The sequence below is a fragment of the Dermacentor albipictus genome, chromosome 1 (assembly GCF_038994185.2).
Source record: "Dermacentor albipictus isolate Rhodes 1998 colony chromosome 1, USDA_Dalb.pri_finalv2, whole genome shotgun sequence".
Taxonomy (NCBI): Eukaryota; Metazoa; Arthropoda; class Arachnida; order Ixodida; family Ixodidae; genus Dermacentor; species Dermacentor albipictus.
In genome coordinates this window covers 42,377,423-42,390,258 of record NC_091821.1, presented here as the reverse complement: position 1 = coordinate 42,390,258, position 12,836 = coordinate 42,377,423, and the positions used below count along the sequence as shown (strand labels likewise).

Genomic DNA, 12,836 nt, shown 5'->3' with positions numbered 1-12,836 from the left:
ATTTGCAGAAGAAGCCTTCAACGCAAAGATTTGTCGCCGTCAACTTAGCGTGAACGATCATTGGTTCGGCTATCAGTGAGATAGCCGAACGTCTAGCGACAGTGTTCGAGCGTTGTGTAGCACCGTCGATTGATTGCTGTCCACCAGTGCTCACTGCACGCGCAAGCTGTAGAATGCGTGCTGTGAAATTGTGAAAACACAAAACAAAAAAAAATACAAATGTTATGCTATTTAAAACCAAGAGTATTTATTTAAAACGATGAATGAAGCATTTTTGTACCTTCCTGCCTCGACCGTATTCTCGCCCCAGGTTTGTAATGGTTGCGATAAATGCATTGTTTTATATAAGTACTTTTTCAATAGCAACTGATTCATTTTAAGCTTGGAAAACGAGTAGTAGATACGCCGTGTACATGTAAACAAGCGCAAAAGCCATGCAGAGCTGCTCTTTCTACTTTCGTCACTTGCAATGAAGCTAAAGAGCAGACGACGGGCAGCGTTGTAGAAGGCATGGGGTTATTTTTCTGTCGCTGTCCGGCATGTGATTTAGCACATGAAAGCTCTACTAAACCAGTCATCAAAATACAAAAGTCTTTATTTATACCGAGAATTACTAGTTTTAGGAGCACGATTTTTCGAGCGGGACTATTTTAGTCGCGAAGGAAATCGGCTGTTGCGCTTCGGTCATCTGGGCGGGGCCTCCCCTTTTTTCTAAAGTTGTATCCGACTATAGTTGCACAGCAGATTTTTTTGAGCAGAGTGACACAGGAAGAAGGAAATATCATGAGAAGCCAACAAACAATGACACCAAGAAGAACATAGTGGAAATTACTTCTACTAATTATTTGAATTAAAGAAATGATAAATTAATGGCAATGAAAGTGGATGAAAAAACTTGCCGCAGGTGGGGAACGAGCCCATGTCTTCACATTACGCGTGCAATGCTTTAAAAGGAAAGAGGCACAGGAGAGAATGTCAGTTATGCTATGCAGCACTCTGTCCTGTGCCTCTTTTCTTCGTCCATCTGCAATGTGACAAGATCTACCAAACAGCCCAAATGAACACACTGCTAATGCAATACTAGCTATGAACTGCTGATTTTGTGTGTTCCCCCACACACTATACAAGCATGAATAATTGCCACAGCAATGTCCTGGGCTGCCACCAGTGCTCCAATAGTCTTGACTACCCCATCATCAAGAGCCCCGAAACCAAGTGAAGTACATTGCGATGACAAGCGGGTAGGCAAGGAAATACCAATTTGAACGAAGATAAACGAATTCATAGACTTTCATCCTTTTCCATATGGGACACTTGTTTTTTGAAGTAGCGGTGAGCGAATATTCAAAACAAATTAAAATTTGGTGCTGAAATCAAATAGTCGCTATTCGAACTACATACTTTTCTACTATTAAAGGGGCAGACAACCGCTCGGAACATGAATCTAGATAATTCTGCTGATGGAATGATTCCCTATCGTAGTGGCTGAAACGAGCCATGCTTTTCTCGTTAAACGTGGATTTATATTTTTAATCATCACTAAAAGTCACAAAAAATTACCTTTGCCGCCCCGTGCGGCAAAATCATGAAGCTGCATAAGTCCACCGCATGACCTTCAAGTGTATGCAGTTCCTGGTCTTTTTACTAGTATTGAAATGCAGTACATGTATACTTTTTATTATTATAAGTTTTTCCTGACTTACAATGTGCAGATAAGCCTTCGTTTGTAGTGAGCAGAAAAATGGTGCTGTCTTCGTTTTCGATGAGTTGGCTAGGCTTGTCTATCGACAGAATGACTACAAGGGCCAGCTAGCCATGACGTAGGTGTGTACTTGGGGAAAAACTCGGTACAAATACATAAAATGTCTATACAGCAATGCGAACTTATTGCACCAGCTTTTTATTTTCAAAAGTGGCTGACAAGGTCAAAATGCAGGTGGTTAACCACAGTTACACTCACTCCTGTGAAAGAAGAACGATGGGAGGCTTTCATGATTTGCGAGGCGGGCTATTAATATCGCTCTCACTTTTCAGCGTTGCTGGAGGAGAGGCACTTACTTTTTTAGAGGCTGCTCAGATCGAAAAATTTTGCTTACTAAATACCCACGCACTTTTGGAAGTAACCATTGCAGATGTAAACACTATTGAGGGTGAGCTTTGTGTTGCGCCATAAAAAACTAGGTCCTTAAAAATTGGCTGTCAATCCCTTTATTGTCAACTTTGCATGATCAACTGTAACACTGAAGCAAAAATTCAATAACTTTTGCCCTGGCCAAAAGTATGAAAAGCTGCACAGAGAGAAGAGCATTTGTGAAAGGATGCCACTATCACTACTGCCTAATGCAAGGATAAAATTAACAGGTGAAATGAACAATACGGACAGGAGTGAAAATTAAATAGCAGGACACTCAGAGGGACTCTAAGGTAAATTTCAATTTTGGATGTACAGTCGAACCCGACTATATCAGACCTGTTTACATCGAATTATCCCTTAGATCAAACAATTTCTAAGATTTAAGTTACAATGAGAATATATAGCGAAAAATATGGTTACAAATATGGTTACCCCCCTACAAAAAGGATCCTGGCCTGCCCTGCGAAGCTCACCCACATAGTCATCATCATTGTTTCGTTGTGTAGTTGTCCAACGTGTTGTGGTTTTTGTTTTTTTATGATGGCTATTGCAAAGAGGCAGAATCTGCTGTTTGCCTTGAAGTTGGCAATTATGAAGTAGAATGCGGAGAGAAATGAAATTTGACATCGTCGCAGTATCTGGGCTGACATTAAGATGGAAACGATCTGAAACTGCTTCCATCCTGCGACGATAATGAAAAGTATTCCAACGAGTGCAACGAAGCTGTCGCCGGTTTCCAGAAAGTTTGGAGCGAGTTGTCAGCATTTCCAGTAGCCGTTGACTGGTCAATTGTAAACAAGGTTGTGTCGTGGACGAAAGTGCCACGACCACTGGAGGGCTTCAGAACGAAAACCTCATGACGCCAGTGAAAGGAACAGAAAGGACAACTTGAACCCTGGGCCCACTTGCTTCAATGTGATGCAGGCGCTCGCCCTGTGCCAGCGCGTCTGCGCCGACGTGGAAGGTGTGGGGATGCATGACTCTTACACGTCCCCCGATATGTTGTTTTCTTGAATAGCTCCTGTCTCCTTATTGCGGTGGTTGGTATGCTTGCAGGGTAGTACGAGAGATGGCGCGAGTGTTGCTCTACTAACGCCACCTAACGGCGAATTACTTGGGCGCAAAAAGGAGAAGGTTCTTCCTCTTTGGCTTGGGGTAGGAAAGCGGCATGGACGTTCTGAACGTGCGCCGATCCATGCTTCTGCGAAACCCGTCTCACAAGGCCTACCTTGAAATAGACGAACACGATCATTCAAACGCACCACCGTTCGCATGGCTGTACGCATGAACGACCAGGTGTTGGTGTCCAACATGGGGCGAACATATTCGCTCGTTATCCGGTCGCGGCGAGTCTGACTTTTGTGATTTGTCGCGTGCCTATCGGCATGTTTTGTGGATAGCCACTCGGCTAGCATTAGTCTACGAAAGGTGCAATAAATGCCCTTGTGACTGTTTGCACTACTGTGTTGCCGTTCCTTTGTTCCAAGAGCACGGGTGAGAAGCCCAAAGGCTGCAGCCTCGGCTGCTCAATGTCTTCGGGAAAACGCATGCTCTTCCAGGCAATGAAGATATTTAAGCAAAAGAAGATTAGATTCGGGACTATTCTGTGCTACAGTGAACCAAAAGCAATACGGGTGTCACATGGCACACTTTCGATCATGACTGAGCCTGATCCAGATCGAATTTCTCTATGGGAGTCACTCGTGGACAAGAATTTCGATCCAGATCTGGCTCAATCGCGATCAAAAGTGGCCGTGTGACGCTGGTATTAGCCCTTTATGTCATTAAAGTGCTCTAGCAAAATGGTATGTGCTTTCATGTCCAATTTTTCAAAATGTCTATATTGAATTATGCCCTATATTGAACTGGCAAGTGTTAGTTTGCAAGCTCGATCTAAGTGGGTTTGCCTGTAGTATGTTGTAGGCCATGACTGTGACCTCAGTAAATGTTTGAAATGTGTAAACATTGCAAACATTTACTTGGCTTAAAAAAAATCGGGCCTCGTGGTTCCCCTTCTTGTTCATTGCAATGTGCAACAGATTCCTGTAGTAACTAGGGATGCCCTAATAGAGAAATATCCAAACTGATTGCAAAAATTCAAGAAAAATGACCTTAGAGTATCAAATATTTTGCCATTTATAGACTAAGTGAAATATAATTTTTGAGTAGAGTGCATTAGTGGAAAAAAAAAAGATACCATATTTACTCAAATGTAACATGACTGCGATTGTAACACGTGTCGACTTTCAATCAATCAATCAATTAATTAATTAGTTAATTAATTAATTCAAATAACTTTATTCAGTGCCCTGCGATTTGGTGGGGTAGGCCTAGACCCCACCTAGGTTTTGGCCAAGGGTTGTTGGCCCTTGGCGGCTTCCTCAGCTTGCTGGACGGCCCAGAGTTGGGGCTGCAGGTCCGAGCTGAGCAACGCAGACTCCCAGCGTGTGCGGAGGCTGTCGCTGTTTGAGGCTGCAATAATCTGGGCTGTTTTCCATTGTTGTAGTACTGTACTGAATTTCGGATCGCCTTTTTTGTTATTCCATCCAGTCCCGGTGCAGATGTAGTGTTAAGCTTTTATAGAGCTGCTCTCAATTCCGCGACGCTAATCTCTTAGTCTGTCTGTTTTTGGTGCCTGTGTAATCTGTGTGAATTGTTGGCTTAGCCCGAGATAAATATCTTGCGGCTATCTTATCGATAGAAGCTACTTCAGTTTTGTCATATGCAGGTAAGATTTTGTTTGTTTTGTCTGTACGTGGCTTTACTTTCCTTAGGATTCAAAAGGTGCCTGAGGAAGTTCAACGTTCTGGACAATCCTAATTGATTATCCATATTGGTGCATGCTGCTTCCCATTGTTGGTTACAGAGCTGTTGTGCATATGCTTCTATATCTCTGTTAAGCCGGGCCAGCCTGCGTCGGAGCGTCCTGTTGTGTCTCTGAGCTTTCTATCTCCTCAAGAGACCTTCTTTAGCTTCCCACATATGCAGGAGTTCCAGGTAATGATGTGAGGTTAAATGAGGAAAAGGTGATTTATATTGCTGAAGTACAAAAAGGTCACTCAGATCGTATGTGTGGTAGGTATAAAGTCTGAAGTCTAAAGCTGTAAAGGCTGTTGCCAGGAAGTCTTTCTAGTGCAGATGTCTGTCGAAACCCACTTATAATTGATTAATGTCATGAACGGCGAAACCCAAACACAAAACCTAAACAAAGCTGAACACACACACAAAAAAAGCTACATTTGCAGCAGGGACGTCAATATAATACTGGATACGTGACACAAGTGCATAAAAAAAGATCAAGCGCATGACTACGTGGCTCTGCACCACATCTGCAATTTCCCCCTCCCTTTTATGAACGTGTGCCTCCACTTTTACCCACATCTTTCACAAAGCACGGGTAGCGAAAGTCGACACCGTTACATCCCGACTACCATCGCTGCCCTTCCACTCCCCACCCCCCTTCATGTACTTTCCTTTGCTTGGCATTAAGCAGGCTTGGAAGGGAAGTAGGGTAAAGATCGCTGCAAAGCACGAAGCATCTGATCACTTGCGATGTGAGTATAGTGCATGCTGTGTACACATTCCCTTTCTCTCTTGCGGCCAAGGCCAAAGAAGGTGCGCTATGGGTTACGTTGTTGTAAGAAGTGAGCAAGTTCAACGCTGTTAAGAGTTACTCCAGTTTAGTAGGTTTCGTCAATGCAGTTACCATGTTCAGTGTTCATTCAAACCTTCCCGTTTTGCTTGGGCACTCGAGCCTTCGTGCAGAAGCAGTCGTGGCTGCCATTCGGCGTGACGACATCATGGCACTGCTCATTTGCTGGTTGCGCTGCTAAACTATGCCTGTGACATTAACTATGATGAGTGGTACTACTGTTGTCTCTGTGGAGAAACCGGTCATTCCAAATGCACAGTGTCCAGAGCAACCATAGAGAAGAACAAGGTGAGGCAAACTTTCAGCAAACTTTCAATATTGTTCTCGTGAATTGTAGTTTGATTGAATGCCACCAATGTAGCTTTCGCACGCACACTTGGTGCCTTGATGGACGGAAAATGAGAATAGCAGGGAGCATGACGCCAAGCAACTAGCCTCAGCAAGCCAGGCTCCTATGATGCTGCCCCAGGACATGCTTTCCAGAAGCAATTTGTGCAATGAACCTCAGGAGTAGGCCCTGCATGGTTATTGGGCTTTTTCAAACCCGGCATGGTACACGGTAGGTTTTAGTGCCGCCCTCGTCGAGTGTTCTCCATGTCACGCATTGAATGAATAAAAATTACTGTATTGTTTTTGCATCACATGGTGAGGGCTTATTTCCCATTAGCCGTTAATAAAAATATTTTTGCGACTATGCTTCAAGATGATCACGTGACGCTCCCTCTTAGGTCTTTGCCATCCTCTGTGTTTGATACTTGCAGTCAGCATGAGTGACAGCAAATATGGTTGTCAGCAGTGTGACTATTGGAATTTCACATCTGCCCTTATGGTACATACAGCGGAACCCCGGTAATATGTTTCCCGGTTTTGCGACGACTCGGGTTTTATGATGGATTAGTGCAGTCCCGGCGAAGCCCCTATAGAAGCAATACATTAAAAACCCCAGTTATCTGACGCAATTTTATGCCTGACCCGCGTTATAAAACGATCCTCGCAAAGTGTGGGACCCTCGCGACGACCCTCGCGACGACCCTCGCGAAGCACGTTCGTTTCTCTCTCCCCCACCAGTAGCTGCCCGTGACGCCCACTGTGCTGAAATAGCACCTTTTCTTCTCCACAATCACTTTCTCCCTCTCTTCTCAGCGGCGTCGCTTCTCGTCGCGCTGGGGAAGCGTTTTTCTCTTTCAGTTTCCCAGCAGCAGATCGCCGACAAGAAAGCGCGGAGAGGCCTAGGTTTATCGCACGTGTTCTTCGTCGTAATCCTAGCGACCAGCGTTCAGCGGAGGTTTTGAGTTGTGTTGAGCAACGCGACGCACGATATCTGAGAGCGGACAGTTCTGTCGCTTGGAAAGGCGTCATGGAGCCACGAAAGCCAGCATTGCCCAGGACCTTAAGATACCCGAATGTTCGGCATCATTAAGTGCATCAAGCACGGGTACCGGAAGTGGATAGTTCAGCACAATCGCTAACTTGTTCAAGCACTGTGGCTTTAAGCGAGAGACTGCCTCCTCTGCTGGGGACGCAACAACCTCGATGCCGTTCAAGGCTGATGCAGGCTTCGCCGATGACGATTTCGCGAGGTTAAACCCTCACCACGACCTTCGCCGAGTACGTGGAGGCTGACGACAACATTGCGATCTGCGGCGAGGTGTTGCTGGATGACGCCATCGAGAAGGCTTTGCCAAGTGCCGACACCGCTGTGACATCAAACGAGGACAACGACGATGCCACTGATGCTGTGCCTGTGCTTAACACGTTCGTCGTGGTGCTACGGCACACAGACAGCATCCGGAACTTAATCTGTTCACACGCCGCCGCAGAGGACCTCCTTTTGGACGTTGCCCAACTTGAGTGAAAGCTCTTGGTTCATGGATCAAACAAGGTCCAAAAGAAACTTACAAACTTTTTTTAAAGTTCACGCCGGCTGGCGGGAATCGCGGCAGTGGGCAGTGGAGTGCCATAAAGTTTCGTTTGAATAAAGCATGGCTGGTACCTGTACGGCAGCATTGATTCTCATCGCCTTTACTTTCTTGGTAATTTGGGTTTCCAAGGCCTGCAGAGTATGTTAGTAGTTTACATTAAAGTTTCTCATAAATCCGTCGCGCAAAATAAGTAGTATTTTTGTAGGCATAATTTATGTTCGGGTTTTAAGAAGCTTTTTCACGGTCCCGATAAAGTCGTATAATCGAGGTTCCCCTGTATATAGTGTCTGACAAAACTACAGTTGATCTCGTGGACCAAACAGAACTTCAAAAATTATCAGCGCCTAGCGCTATGTCCAACATCTTGAAATGCATTATAGCAAGTTGGACCTCCTGTGGTTCTAAAGTAAATCGTCGAGTGGCATTACGTATAGTCAAGCTTCATTGCGCACAATTCTAGCACGGAAAACTTTTGATTACGAGGCGAGCCTTCATTTAGTACAGTGCTAGAAAAAAGGACTGTGATCTATCCTGAACTGCCAAACATGCACATGTGCCACGGAAAAAAAACTGAGAGCACCGCTTTCACGTACTAACAAATAAGAATTTGCATACTCTTTAGAGATCCCTTTCGAACATTTTACCTTTAGGCAAAATAAATACAGCACTGCCAAGGTTGAGCATCATATGTATTTGGGTCTTACAAGACATCATGATGAACAAGAAATAAGGAAATTTCTTGTACATTAACGAAAGTGGAAAGCATATAAAACCTTAAAAGCTCTAAAAACTTGTCGAGGTTGATACCACATGCATTCTGAAACCTAAGAACACCATATTTGTCAATGCAATGGCCGACTTCAATGCATACATCTTCTTGAGGCAAGGAGTAATACAAGTCCTTGATGTCCACGGAAAAGGCTCGGACAGCCTTTGGACATTCCTCACGGAGGAAGGTGGAGACAGTACCTGGCGTCTTTATGAGGAAGGGGTCATCAATGTCGAGGAGGCACAAAAACCTTTGCAGGAACACTCCCAATTGTCGTTGCCAGGTTCCACGCTCAGAAACAATGGCCCGAAACGGGCACAGTTCTTTGTGCGTCTTGGCACTGAAAAACACCGAAAGACTGGTTTCCTTGCAGGCCTTTATGGAGGAGGCCAGCTTGGAGAGTCCGGCTTTTTCGCAGAGCTGAACCGCCAGTGTTTTGACCTTCGCAGGAGCCACTCCATGCACTTCCTTGAAGTTGCCTAGAATGGCCGAATCTGCTTTGCTCTTGTACGGGTCACCAGGCATCACGACAAAACCGCCTTCTTTGTCGGATAGGAGCAGCTTGAGCCCCGCATTTCGAAGGACGGTCACTGCTGTGCGGAGCCGAACTGTGTTGCCTTTTTTGACCTGCTGGGGCAGGCAGTCAACATCTTCTCTGATGCATCTGTCAGCTTCATCTGTTCTTGCTCTACCGGCGGCTGTCCTGACGAGGCTGAGCAGTTCCGTCTTGTCTAGAGAAGGGTGCTCACAAAATTTAACACAAGTCCGTGGACATCAAGGACTTGTATTACTCCTTGCCTCAAGAAGATGTATGCATTGAAGTCGGCCATTGCATTGACAAATATGGTGTTCTTAGGTTTCAGAATGCATGTGGTATCAACGTCGACAAGTTTTTAGAGCTTTTAAGGTTTTATATGCTTTCCACTTTCGTTTCAATGGAGGATAAGCTTTTTATACAGAAGAAAGGCGTGTGCATCGGTTCATGTATAGCCCTTGTTCTTAGTGACATATTATTAGCCGGCTATGACCGCAATCTTGTAACTAAGCTCAGCCAGACAAGCACTGTAAAAGTGATGCGATACGTCGATGACTTTCTAATTTTTTACAATACTAACGCCACTGACGCGCAGCCTGCTGCTGCTATAATATTTGACTTGTTCCGCACAGTTCTAGATTCTTTCGAATTGACCACGGAGCATCCATCAGACAACAAACTTCGTTTCTTAGACTTGGAGCTAACGTTCTTAAGCAATCATGTATGTTGGGGTTACGCTCCTCGGTCTCATAAGCACCTTCTTCCATTTTGTCCGTGCACTCAAAAATAGTCAAGCGCGGTATAGCAAGATCCTGCATGAAGGCGGCCCTAATCCGGTCATGTGACCACCAAGTGGATGTAAGCTTCGAAAAGCAAGTAGCCAGACTGAAGCTCGCAGGGTTCTCGGTACCACTTTTGACCAGAATCGCTGAGAGCCTCACAGCGAACCTTAAAGGAAAGCAGTCGGCAGCTGCTCTGTCCGAGAATCGCTCACGGCAAGTGGTTGCGGTTATACCATATGTTCACCAGGTTGCGCACAATCTCAAAAAGGTTGTCAGTAGGGCAGGCGTCAGGTTGCTGTTTACTGCCAAAAACAAGTTAGGTAGCCTGTGCCACCAAGTCAATAGGGTAAGCAATAACAACAAAAAAAGTTGTAAAGAACAGCACAGACAGAGGTTTGTTGGTGACTGTTGTGACTGTGTGGTTTACAAGATCCCCCTTTCATGCAAGCGTTTTTATATCGGCCAAACAGGGCGTTGCATCAACGACCGCATGCGCGAGCACTTCAACAAATTTCAAAAACGGGCAAAAGATAGTCAGTTGTCACTGCATTGCAATGAATGCGGCTGCAAGCCATCTTTCGAAGGTGTAACCTGTCTGTCAAAATATCGTGATGACCGCGCACGCCTCATATCCGAAGCCTTCCACATTCACGTTAGTGGCAAAGCATGTGTAAGCCTTCCGTCCATTTCTCTCCTTCCGAAGGAGATTGCCTTCTTATCACATTAATTGCAATTCCCCCTGCGCATGCCCTATTCTGTAGATTCAGTGGTTTCAGATAGGGGCGGAGCATATATATGCTGACTGACGGAATAAACACACTTTGGTTGTTAGTCAGCGCCGTTGTCTGTGTCCCTTCACTCGTCCCGTCGTTTAGCGCTGTTTTTATTGCTCGTAATCATGAACCAACCAGCCCAAATGCGTACTCTTTTGCTGCTAGTGACCTCACTGCCAGGTGACTAAATCACACATAACAAGGCAAGCATGGTTATTATTTATTACAGAGTGGACTTTCCTTCCGCAAGCTACTTATTGCTCGCAGCAATAAACATTGTTAAGCTGACGCCGCTGATTGCCTTATTCGGCCGAACCCAACATAGCTACAATTACACATGTTACAGGTTAGGAAGTACTGTGGAATGACTGTGTGTGGCTAGATCCAGAGCTTGCCTTCAGCCCTAGCCTCACACAGTGTACCCCCATAAGTGTTCGCAGAATTATGAGGCTGTACGAGCCAAAACCATAATTAATTGAGGCACACTATAGTGGCAGACTCTGGATTAATTTTGACACCCTGGTATTCTTTAACGCACACCTAAATCTAAGTGCACGAGTGTTTTTGTATTTCACTCTGCGGAAATGCGGCTGCCATGGTCGGCATCGAACCTGTGACCTCGATCAATATTACTGCCGCAAAGGTACCGCGGCAGGCACAGAAGTGTTGATTTTATGTGCAACCGCTTCCGTAGTGTCGCCTAGATCATATGGTGATTTAGTGCGGCTTTGCATCTGCATGCCCTGCATCAGTTGTCCGCTTGACAAATTTACACGGTGTTTATTTTTCAGAAATAGCAGAAATGTACCGTAGCGTTCCTTGAACTTAAATTTATCCAGTTCACCTGCAACTGCTGCCGTGTCTATAGCAGTAGCATTTCCTTGCCTTCTCATGTCACCTTTTCCCTGTCCTGCCCTTCCCCCCTGTGTAGGAACTGTGAGCGAAGAGTGGCAAGGCTGTTATTCACTCATTTTGGGACTACATTGGTTTTATCCATTCTCTCCCTCTTCTCCCTGCCCACTCTCTACCAATCTAATTACCTCTCCTCAGGACTTACATGTTAGTACAACGGTAAGCGCTACAGCTTCTGCAATGCTTTTGCGGAGGGGGTCACGGATAATTATAGTTGTCAAGAGCTTAATGTGACGACACTCATGGAGCTCCAGAGGGCATTGTGCACATGCAACACAATGGAAAGGTCCAAACAAGTTTCTTACGTCCCTTTCCTCTCTGCCACGCTCCTTCTATCTACCGTACTTACTCGCATAATGATCCCACTTAAAAAATAAAATTGTAAATTTAGGGGTTTGATAATTACGTGGAAAAAATTTTCCGCAAAAAAATTTTTTTTTATCCCATGTTTGCTGCGGGATGACAACAGGTCAACAAACAAGTGGCTGCTGCTGTAACAGTGCGGGACATCAAAACAAAAATGGCAGCCAACGGAGCAGGCCAAACATGGCGAATGAGATTTTTTTTCTTCTCGCGAGTACATTACGCGTACTGAAACAGCTTCTTCCATATTAGTAATGAATAATATCTTTAATATCATCAAGTTTACGGCAATAATGTAGCTATGTCTACTTTGAAGAGACAGAAACAGAGATTGGCATGCTCAGCTGCCAGTGTCAAAGAAACACATGGTGGGCATGCCGCGAAAACTGCGGCATTTGTCTTCACTACAATCCTAATGCGGGATGCTTCCGCTAAGGGTGGGCAAATATCTTAGCTGTGTAACAAGCGCCGGTGTATGAATAGGGTACACTCTTAACGTATCAATGTAAATGTGGCTACTGTTGTTGCCACTCGCAATTGGTTGTGTGAGCACGAGTACAGACGAGAGGAACTGAAAGGTGCTTTTTATTTCTTGCTGTTGTTGTTGACCACAAACACTATAAAGTCTACAAATAATAAAGCCAAAACAAGTTTGATTGACTATGTTTTTCTTTTTGGAAGTGCAGAAAGTGATGAAAGGAATGAAATGGAGCATCGGCATAAGAATCTGTTTGGTGCGTGCAGACCACTTGACAAGTCTTGAAGAGTTGTTCGCATAGCATTCGACAGATGGTATGCACGATTATCATCAGCTAGACTTGGCACATGACATATCGCTGCGGCAAGTTTGGGGTGCGATCATTATGCAGGAAAAAAAAAAATTGAATTTCGATGAAAAAATTCAGGGGTGCGATCATTACATGAGTGCGATCATTATGCAAGTAAATACGGTATATACGGCTTGCAAGACAGCAGCAGCAACAGCAATGGAAAA

General features: G+C 44.9%; 1 protein-coding gene across 2 annotated transcripts in view; it reads right to left on the bottom strand.

The window, feature by feature from the left end:
• The window catches only part of Fdh (alcohol dehydrogenase class-3 Fdh), an 89,950-nt gene that overhangs the window by 2,055 nt on the left and 75,059 nt on the right, over positions 1-12,836 (bottom strand). The gene's annotated exons all lie outside the window — the stretch shown is intronic.